The sequence below is a fragment of the Lepeophtheirus salmonis genome, chromosome 2 (assembly GCF_016086655.4).
Source record: "Lepeophtheirus salmonis chromosome 2, UVic_Lsal_1.4, whole genome shotgun sequence".
NCBI lineage: Eukaryota > Metazoa > Arthropoda > Copepoda > Siphonostomatoida > Caligidae > Lepeophtheirus > Lepeophtheirus salmonis.
In genome coordinates, this window is record NC_052132.2 from 32,788,333 (window position 1) to 32,798,856 (window position 10,524).

Here is a 10,524-nt window from a genome sequence, read left to right on the forward strand (position 1 = left end):
TTTTAATTGTTGCCTACGAGACAAATGTTTTGGAATGTTTTTTTTTTTTCCAATTTCTTAAATGATAAAAAAAAAATGTAATTCGATAAATATTGCCAAAATTTTTATAAGGTAATGGTGAAATATTTTTTTTTTTGGAAAATGAAAGGGAGCAAATTTTATTTTTTATGTAGGAGTTGGAAAATTTAGATGCTGCAACTTAGCTAAGTGGACAACACCCTTAGAAGAGACTATTCTCTTAAACTCAATTTGCATAAGTTCGATTCACGGTAGCTCCTAGAGAAGGACTTACCTTAGTAAGATAGAGTAAATATATTAGCATAGTTGGAAATAATATGATCTACCAGTATGCTGCAAAAAATAAACCAAAAAAAAACAAAATTTAACGTGGTCACTCTTACAATTTGAAGAGTGTATTTGAAGTGTGGCAAAGCTGACATGACGTTTTATTGAATAAGCTGCAAGTAGCTATAAGGTGAATGAAATAAATAAAAGCTTAATAAATAATTATTTTGTGTCTTTTTAGACAGAGAAGAAAGGTAAAACTTTGGTGCTTGAAGACTACATAAGATGATTTGCCCGACTTTTTGGTAATTTTTGTGATCTGTAGAATCATGTTCATGGTCGAATTTATAAAAATAAAAAGTCCAGAGACCATTCTTTCGGGTGATAGATGGTCAAGACTGCTGAGGGGAAGTCAAAGAGTTTCTGGAGATTGCAAGTTTGATCTGCACCAGTCATGACACCTCGGACATCCTCAACCACCACACAATCTATAGAGTTCGTAAGCGCCTGGAAGACTGGTCCAACCACAAGAAGCGTCCTCGAAATGGTAAGCCAGTCAAGCTAACCCCTAAAACTACCAAACGCTATTTTGAGGACAACTTAGCTATTTCAATGGCCGAATTTAGAAAAAAAAACTCCTTAGAAGTTGTAAACGTTTTCTTAATGACCTCAAACATCATGGTGACCAAATGTTTTTCTTCTATAATTAGAAGACATTAACAGTCGATCCAGTTATCAATCAGCAGAATACTGAATTTTACACTTCACGAATAGTACCAGCAGGCTTTGCTACATCCCCCAGGCAAAATGTCTTGCTATCGTGACGATGTTGGGTGTCGTGGGATAGAGGGGGACAAAATGCTACCCATTTTTTTCGATATTAGTACAGACTTACTGGGGATGACTACTTGGTAAGCATGAAGTCCTATAGATCACCAAGATTACCAAAAAGTAGGGCAAATAATCTTATGTGTTCCATCAGGATGGTGTGCCAGCTTACATGGCAATTCTGTGCAAACCTGGATGGCACAACATATAAAATTCGTGCCAAAGAACTATTAAACAACGGTCGAAAGACAGTCTTGCAGGGTTACACGATTTTTACGAGCCTATGTCTAGTTAGGTTCCAATATATGTATAGGTCCTTTATTAAATTAAATCATAAAAATTTATCAACCTCAGATGCAACTAAAAAAATCATAAGGTCCGAATTATAGTTGAGTAGCCTTGATATATATGATTAATCATTCCCTCGGACTCCAGAGTTAAAATAGTATAAATAATTATTTGAAGATAAGTGGATTTTGATTTTTAAATATAGTCATACGATTACTATATAAATGTATGGTCCTTTATTTAATCTTTACATAAAAATTCAAATTTTATAACGTGAATTCAGGCATTTTCCTTTAATAGAAATCATCTTTTCGGCAAACCAGTCACTGAAGATTTCAAAATCCAAGCCAGTTTTGTTCATTACCATCCAAACTTAAAAATGATTGAGTTATTACATATACATAAAAATTGAGGAAAGGATGTCTAAGTGGAGTTTTAGGCTTTGAATCTTTGATAAAGATGTTGGTATGTATATTTACACTTTGAAAGCCACTATCTCAAAAAATAAAAAAGTAATATTCGAGAACTTCGTTCTGGTCATTTAGTATTTATCCCTTGCAGTGGCCTCTCAAACTTTTTACAGTATGTACCACCTGATAAAATATGAAGATCTGTCTCCAAGTAGATACGGCCATTATGATCAAAATGAATATACAATAACAGAGGCTTAATCTTTTTATGGCGTTCCAAGTCTGTTTCAAGTCTGGTCTGGTCTGTAACAAGTATAATTTTTTGTTGGGCCAAAATAATTCGGCTCTTTAGAGAAGTTCATTAGAAGCAGTCGCATAGAACAAATAGATTTATATTGGCCCAAAAGAAAAATCCACATCTGTACAAATCGGTTTAATTAAATAAGTTAAGACTTAACCAAAAAAATATGTCTGGGACAGAGATACGAATTAGTAACGACCCCTCTCCTCCTCTGATCACAAACTTAATTACGCCACTGGAAATAAATGCACATGTCTCGAATCCACATTTGACTTTGAATACTTTTATGACGTATATTAATGAATATAAATATAATTTGTTTAACCATTGTAATTGATTAAAATCAATTCAACGTATTTATAATGAAAGTTAGACTATATTAATGTAAATTTGGAAATGGGAGAAGGACTATAAATATATACAATAATAATAATATGTCTATTTTATGACGTTGTTCAACATTTGACAATTTTTATATAAGTATATGTTGTGTAGAAGTTGTAACTTGTATAATTTCCATCAAAAAATGATATGAATTATTATTTTAAACAAAGAATTGAGAGCACTTATGATTAGTGATGTGTCCATCATTATTTAGAACTAAGGACCGTGGTCTAGTCCCGATCCCATCAAGTGTACTTATCAGTCCTTAAAGAAAGTAAAATCGATCTTTTGTGATGACATTAAGGGATTACTTCCTTTTTTAAATTATTATTTTATACAATAGAAACCATTATATAAATAAGTAATGATATAATATGTTCGTTTTATATTACATTATGAAAATAGGAATATTTTTTGCAGGATATTGACTTCATAAGCCATTGATAATTATCTTAGGAAATATTCCAATGACCGGTTGCGATTGCAGATGCAAGTGAACCAGAATACACATATCGTGAATGTCGACAACAATATAGAGACACTGGTTCTAGGATGTTACGCCCCGGGCAGTTTCGCCCTGGGAAGTTCTGCCGTGGGAGTTTTTGCCCTGTGGAAGTTTCGCCCTGATACATATATTATAGCATAAATGTATCTTCCACAAATAATTGAAGATTTAAAATTAGTCTCCCCCCCAAATCGAAGTCATTTGTAAAGCATTTTTGCAGTCAGTAGTGTAAAATGAGTGTATTTAATTCAATTTTAATATACATATTTTAAAATAGAACCTATGAAACGGTTCGAATTTATTAAAATAAGAAACAATAATTATTTATTTGTTAATTACTCAAATGCCATAATTTCATAATTAATTACAAAGGACTTCAAGTTGAAGTAAAGGAAGACCTTAAATTATATGTGAAAGATACATTTAAACAATAATACATGTATGAGTGTGTAACTTCCCAGGGCAGGAATTCTGCAGGGTGAAACTCCCAGGGCGGAACTTCCGGTCACGAAAGACATTGATGTTTCCAGCTATGAACTAATATAGATAATTAAAGTTTGTAATCATGAGATTTATTCTTAATGGTCATAGAAAAAATATATATATCGGTGCATATTTTTCTATTCTTACATTTGATCCATTGTCTGTTGAGTGTTTTTAGAGCACTTATTATGTATAATAACACATAGATCGGTGTGGATCTCTCAGTTTACAATATTCAAAATTAAACCTACTTTGCCCTTTTTAGAGCCATAGAAATTATCTTTCTCTATAAAAAAGAAGAAGAAAAAACATCAAAATTCAATAAAAAGTTTTGTCTAGCACCTGGATTTACCCAAATATTAAAAAAATGAATCACTCTGGCGTACCTCTAACTCTTTAAAAGTTGCTTGATTATGTGTTATTTTAAAACTGCCTCTCCACTTTTGAATCATTTCCCGCGCCCCTGTACTATTGTTCCACACACATTACTACAATTTTAACATTTATCTTCTTTTGTTGGTTCCTTTACAATTATATTGTATAGCAAGTCCTAGTGGTCAAGTTAGGGGAACCCTCCAAGTGGGCGTATTTTTTTATATATATTAAAATGATTGTTCTTCAAGAAGTTGGTATAGAAAGCCATCACTTTCATGGCAACAATGAAATAAATGCCCCTGTAAGAGAAGGATACAATTTAAAGTCAAAGGACAAAATCACGAATAAAAGCAACAAAAATGATCTAATACCTTAATCTTAGTATAAAATTTGAAAAGTAAAGGGGAGAGATAAAATCTTAAAGTGTTGAAGCTAGAGAACTTTTTGACCAATTCCAATGTCAATAAAACATATTCTGCAACTTCAATATAAACTTAAGATGTATGCTTAAAATGATCAAATTTTGAAACATGGGTCGTTGATTCATAGTAGACTAGACTGCAATACCCTTATGGAGCACTATATGTATGTAGATAAAATTCTTCATAAAGGGGGGATTACGTATAAGTAAAGATTTCGAAAGCAACTACCTTCATGGCAACAATGAAGTGCCTCTATATGGAAAATATAAAATTGTCTGACTCATTGGTAGAACTGAAGAGGAAGGCCTAGTCTGACTCAGTGAATCCACTCAACGGTTCGGAGAGGAGGGTGACGGCTCATCTAGCAACACTCCTGTAAGGGAGAAAGCAAGCAATAAAAAAACAAAAGACATTTGCAAACAAAGAAAAAAACATTATTATTTGCATAATCGAATCATCTTAGTATGTTAGTCATGACTAACTTCAACCAAATTAAACTGGTTCATAAAAAAGGTTTTTACTCTTGATTTGTTGCAACATGGTTTAAAAATATTCCCTTTTTAAGAAAGTAAAAAATATGAAGAAATATATAATTTGAGTCATATTGATTCATGTTTAGAGGTGGTGTAAAATCTTTGAAGGTTTTTTTTTTTAATATTTCAAAATTTTTTATTAAAAAATATTTTAGATAAATAAACAATCTTTCAAATGTTATATTTAAGTTTCTCCCTAAACAAGTTATAAATAAAGTATTTTATAAATTAAGAAAGTGCGCACTTTTTGTGACATTTATATGTAACATAATTCCTTAAATTTTTTAAAAAGACGTTTAATAAATTTAAAAACTTTGAAGACTATGAGTTAAACCTCTCAATATTGATGAATATAACTTAAACGTTATATTTCTTCATTTAATGCGTACTATAACATTTTTGGACAATGTCATTTAAGAATAAAAACCATTTAAAGAACCCGTCTAATATATTAGACATACATAATATGAAAGCCTTTCTCAAAATGTCACTCACTCTCTTACTCTTGATTCATTCATAAAGTTATAATCCTCATTAACCTACATAATGTGTGTTATCATATTGTCCTTGAATCATGAGATTACATAAATTACTTGAACAGTATTATTTTTTACTTCTCAAATACATCGACATTCTTCATTTTGTCCATTTTAATTGCATTTGGAATAAGGTAAGATTAAATACTGCTTATCAGGAAACACTTTAAAAGAAACTCTAGATTTCTTATTATTATTTGTTACTAAAGGAGTTAAATTATCCCTCTGGTGTTAGTGTTTAAAAGTAATCCCGTAGTTACTTTTATTGTATCTCACAACCTTTCATTTAAAAAGTAACGAAAGGGGGATCCTTACAATCCAATTGTTAATAACTGTTGGCAGTTGTTCCAACTTAAAAATTAAACCATATTATTCATAACTCTGATAAGGCAAAAGAACCAAAAATCCACAGCTGACATTGTAACAATGTCCCAACTTTTATTTTAAAAAGAAAAAGGAAAATAGGGCAAAATCAATCGATAGTAAGCCTATGATTCTCAACTATAGAATAAATATTGTTAATAGTTGTTTGGAATTGGTTACTGATTAAGAAAAGATAATTCAAATTCAACCAATCAACGTTTGGAACATTGATAGGGATGAAAGAAGCTGAAATCTACAGCAAGCTGTCCCAAGATGGTGCAGAACCTTTGTTTCAATGTTCATACTTCATACCTTATAGATGAATTAACATCTTTTGGAGTTGATGATCAAATTGTTTAAGAGGACGAAGCAAAAAGTAAGAGTTGAATACACCAAGAGCTATTTCATAATCATAATTATTTATCAACTATGTATTTTACCTCCTTAAAGAAATAGTTTTGTCCATTTCGTAATTCATATATATTAAGATATGTGTGTAAACATTCGAGTCAAGTCGGGTGTTTATTCAAATTATTTTTATTTAAGACTAGCTGAACTTCAAGAGACAAGATCAGTCATCATTTTTTCTACCACGCAAGGAAGATCCATTTAATTTATTTTCATCCCTCCGTTAAGTGTCTAATATTATATATGTAGTCAGAGTCATAGATGAAAATAATATTTTAATCGAAGAAGAGCGGATATATATTTGTTGCATTTGCAATATTACTCAATAAGTATCATTTTGTTCAAACAAATATGAATATACGTTGTTTTTTTTAAGCCTATGGACCCTATAAATAAAGGGATCAAGAACAAGAAATGATGTTGTCTATTCTATAATTTTAAGAATGACTCAACTGTGACGTGCAATTTGACTGTTTTCCGTCATGATGAACAGTCTTTTTTGTTATACTTTATAGACGTAGTTTTTGTATATAAAAAAATTAATGACTTTTCCCTTCTTTCATAACTATATCAGTCGTGTTGGATCCTTCCAAGGACTCATTTCCTAATCAAGCTCCCCCTTCCAGCTTTTTTTTTTAATCGTTCCTATTTTTTTACCAATCAACGGTACTAAGGACCAGTACATCGGTCATTTATTCCAACGATCTTGGCTATTCCTTTATTTTCTTCACTCCTAGAAGCTAGGATTGAATAATATAAGAACTAAGAAAATAATGAATGATATCTAAAAAGTATTGTAATATAATAATAGTCACACAACTCCTACTTTTAACTTCAAGTAGCTTGTCTCTTTAAAAGAAGTTATGCACCGTGATGAAGTTTTAGATACTCAAATGGTCGGGTTAGTTATAAATACGTAATTTCATCTGTTGTAGTTTTCATAAAAGACCGATAAGGACCAATCCTTGGACTGGCAAATTTTATTAGGACCGGCCTGATAAGACTACAGTCTTTTTAGTTGTTTTTTTTAGACTGATCCAACACTATATGTCAATAATATCCCTGATTCCTATGAAAAGAATGAAAAATGTACTCGTATTTTAAATGAAGAGAACTAAAATATTTATTCTATAATACGACATAAGATCTTTCAGTAACTTTATTTACTTGTCAAATGGTCAAAGAATTGATTACATTTTTCCATTATCATATTATGCTTGAACTTCTATCGTCACTACTCACACAACGGCCTACTATTGGTCATAACATATTATAAGTATTACTAACAGTATGAATCATAGCTACTACAAAATTCTATGACATACATACCTATTATACATTTTTATAAATACTTTAACAAAATGCGTAGTTAACATTAAACATGACAAAAAGGGAAATATCCTTAATTCCGTACGTCGTTATATTTATTGTATCTCGCAACTTTTCTTGTAAAAGAAAAGGAGAAAAGGTACAAAATCAGTTGATTTATCATTGGAAGGGGGGCACAGGGTCCATGGCCCTACAGAAAATACTTTTATAGAGCACCAAAAGGAAAGAGACACCAAATTGGACATTTTCCAAAAGAAAAGTGAATTAAAAAAAAAAGTCATTCAACGCAATATGCAGACCGGTTATAAAAAATGTCGTTAAAAAAATATATATCTTTCTTTTTTTAAAAGAAAAGGTCGATAAAAGGTCCTAAATTTTATATATATATACATTTTAAGAAAATAAAAAGCTTTGAACTTTATTTCTTAAGAACTTACAGGAACCAAAATTCCCGTCAAAGAGTGCAAATTTTAATTAAATATATACTTTTGTAAGTATGTAATAGAGGGATGTTAAAATTTACGCATGGCTTCTTCTTTGAAAATTGAACGACTCCGCCAACGATTGGTAGTTAGCCCATTCTTGCTAGCTATGGAGTTATTATAATTTTTGTAGATTAATAGCAAGAGGGCATTCGAGTTTAACCAATTAATATTCAGAACACTGACTAGGGAAAAGAAGCGGAAACATCGACAGCTGACAAAAAAATACAATGATAATTTTTGTGTTAGTATCGTAACAGTATGACTCTTGCAGTTGATAATACTGTGAGCCTTCTTTATTCTTGGTTGATGCAGACGAGGACCCATTAAAAATAATTCAAACACCCAGTATAAGTTGGACTAACGAATGAGCTTTGATGTTGTTCAAAAACTGTAGAAACATTTAAATTATTCATATATAATGCTTCTCTATTTTTAAGCCTCATTTTCATGATAGAGTATAACTTGTACTTGTAAGGCAGTTGCAACTGTTCTTTTTTCTCGAAAATCAAAAAAGCTACATTCTAGTTAAAGCTAGTTAAATTCTACATCACAATTTTGTTATATCATGTAGTTTATTGGTACAAGTTAATGAAATATAGGATAAAAACTGCTTTTGAGAGGTTCAAATCGGTTTTTTTTTCAAGAATAATTATTTATAGAATAAGGAAGTCAGTTTTTTATTATTTTTTCTGAAACTGTAAATGATAATTTCGTTATTAGTTGATATAATATTATCAAAATCTAAACCTTACACAGTGAGGAAAAGTTTGAGATACTGTAACTCTGAGTAGAAATTGGGATAATTGCAAAAAGTGCAGCAATTATCCTTGTATTTTTTTCTTCTTAATTGTTTTATATATTTAATTGTTTTTTTTCTTGCCAAAGCAGTGCCTTGAATAGTTTTTTGTGAGTGAATTTATCTTAACTATAGATAACTACATTGTAATTGAATAATTTACAGAAGCGTCAGGAAGATTATATACATAGATTATTCATTTGATTTTAGAAAAAAAATCTTTCAAAAAATAAAAATTGTTTGGAATTTTTTTTTTTAAACTAAAAAAAAATCAAAAGTAAAATATTAAATATTAAGGTTTTTGAAGAAAACATAATATGTTAAGTTTTTTCGAAAAAAAAAGTTAGAGATTCAAAGCTATTCTCAAAAGATTTAAAAAATCCACAGCTGTTCATAAAAAATTATTATTTTTGGAGAAAAAGCTTGGTAAAGTAAATTTCGAATATTAAAATTTTTGGTTTTACAAATTTAAAAAAATCCATATTTATTCAAAGAAACTTAAATTTTTCGGAAAATAAATTGAAAAATTAAATTAAATTTTTAATAAAAAGCAAAAATTCCTTAACATGGGGGAGCAACATCCCCTCCAAGCCCACTCCCTGCAGACGCCCCTGGTTCAACACCCTAAAAGTTCTCTTATTTTATCCTCTAAGAATATTGCTTATTCTATTTTCTTGATTTCCAACTCAAAATCGATATTTTTTAACGGTTGCAACCGTTCCCTGCTACAAAGTGCGAATGAGTGAGGGCTCACTGTATAATTTGTTCATGTCTTCTCAAATGATAGCTGTAGTATTACTCAAGTATTTAGTCATATTGCATGACGTACACGCCCATTTGGATCTTCTCCAAACTCTCCAAGAGAGTGGATAAAATACATATTATTATACATGTATATTTGATGTTGATAAAAACTGCTTGGTGTTGTCGGAAATGCAAATAGTAAGTGTAGCAGATTTCCCATATTTTGCGTTTTAAGCCTGCAATTTTAGACCTTTGTGTATATACATATGTTATATATAATATGATAACATGATTAACGAAATCTTGCTTAGTTATTAAGAACTAACTTCCCTGTCAATCAAATTACAAAAAAATATCTTACAAGTCAGTTAATGCTCTACTGATAAATTATTACATAATTTTTTTCATTTTTTATCACTGAGACTCAATTTTAAATCATTTGTTCCTGTAAATTTTTCTCCAAATTGTTAGGTTCGTAAAAATAATTGTCATGATAATTCTACAAGTTTAAAAATAATTACCAATATTTCTATAGTCTTTTGACTAAAAATATTGTTAAGAGCAATTCGCAGTCACATAGAGTGGAGTCCACAGGATTTTAATTTGGGGTGATTAAGTAAGGATCATTTTCGAACTCAAAAACTGGGTTTTCATCCCTATAGCATCGATATATCGAACAACACTAGAGAAGAGTTACTTTGCCGCTGTTTTTGCAATTTTTTTCCTCCTTAAAGTTATTTTTATAAATATTTTTTAGAACTTTTTATACACATCCTTATCTTAATTGTATCTTTGTTTTAAATGAATCCGTTGGTTTGTTATACAATTAATCCCCACTATGGAATCGTTACTAAATAATGATCACCTTGACAGCTTAACAGCTTGAGAATTATAATTTTATCAATCAACGTTCAGAACAATAATTAGAAGAAAAGAAGCAAATAAATTGACAATTGGCAACAAAATACTCTATAAATTTGTGTGTTGGAGAGGTAACGTCGTTTTTGGAACTAACCAATTGAAGGATAAAACATAAATAAACTTTCTTT

General features: G+C 30.3%; 1 long non-coding RNA gene across 1 annotated transcript; it reads left to right on the top strand.

Moving 5' to 3' along the window:
* Positions 1-1,626, top strand: LOC121132234 (uncharacterized). Its single transcript, XR_005869270.2, has 2 exons — positions 1-475; positions 527-1,626. It is a non-coding gene; the product is annotated as an uncharacterized lncRNA (long non-coding RNA).
* Positions 1,627-10,524: the final 8,898 nt, after the last annotated feature.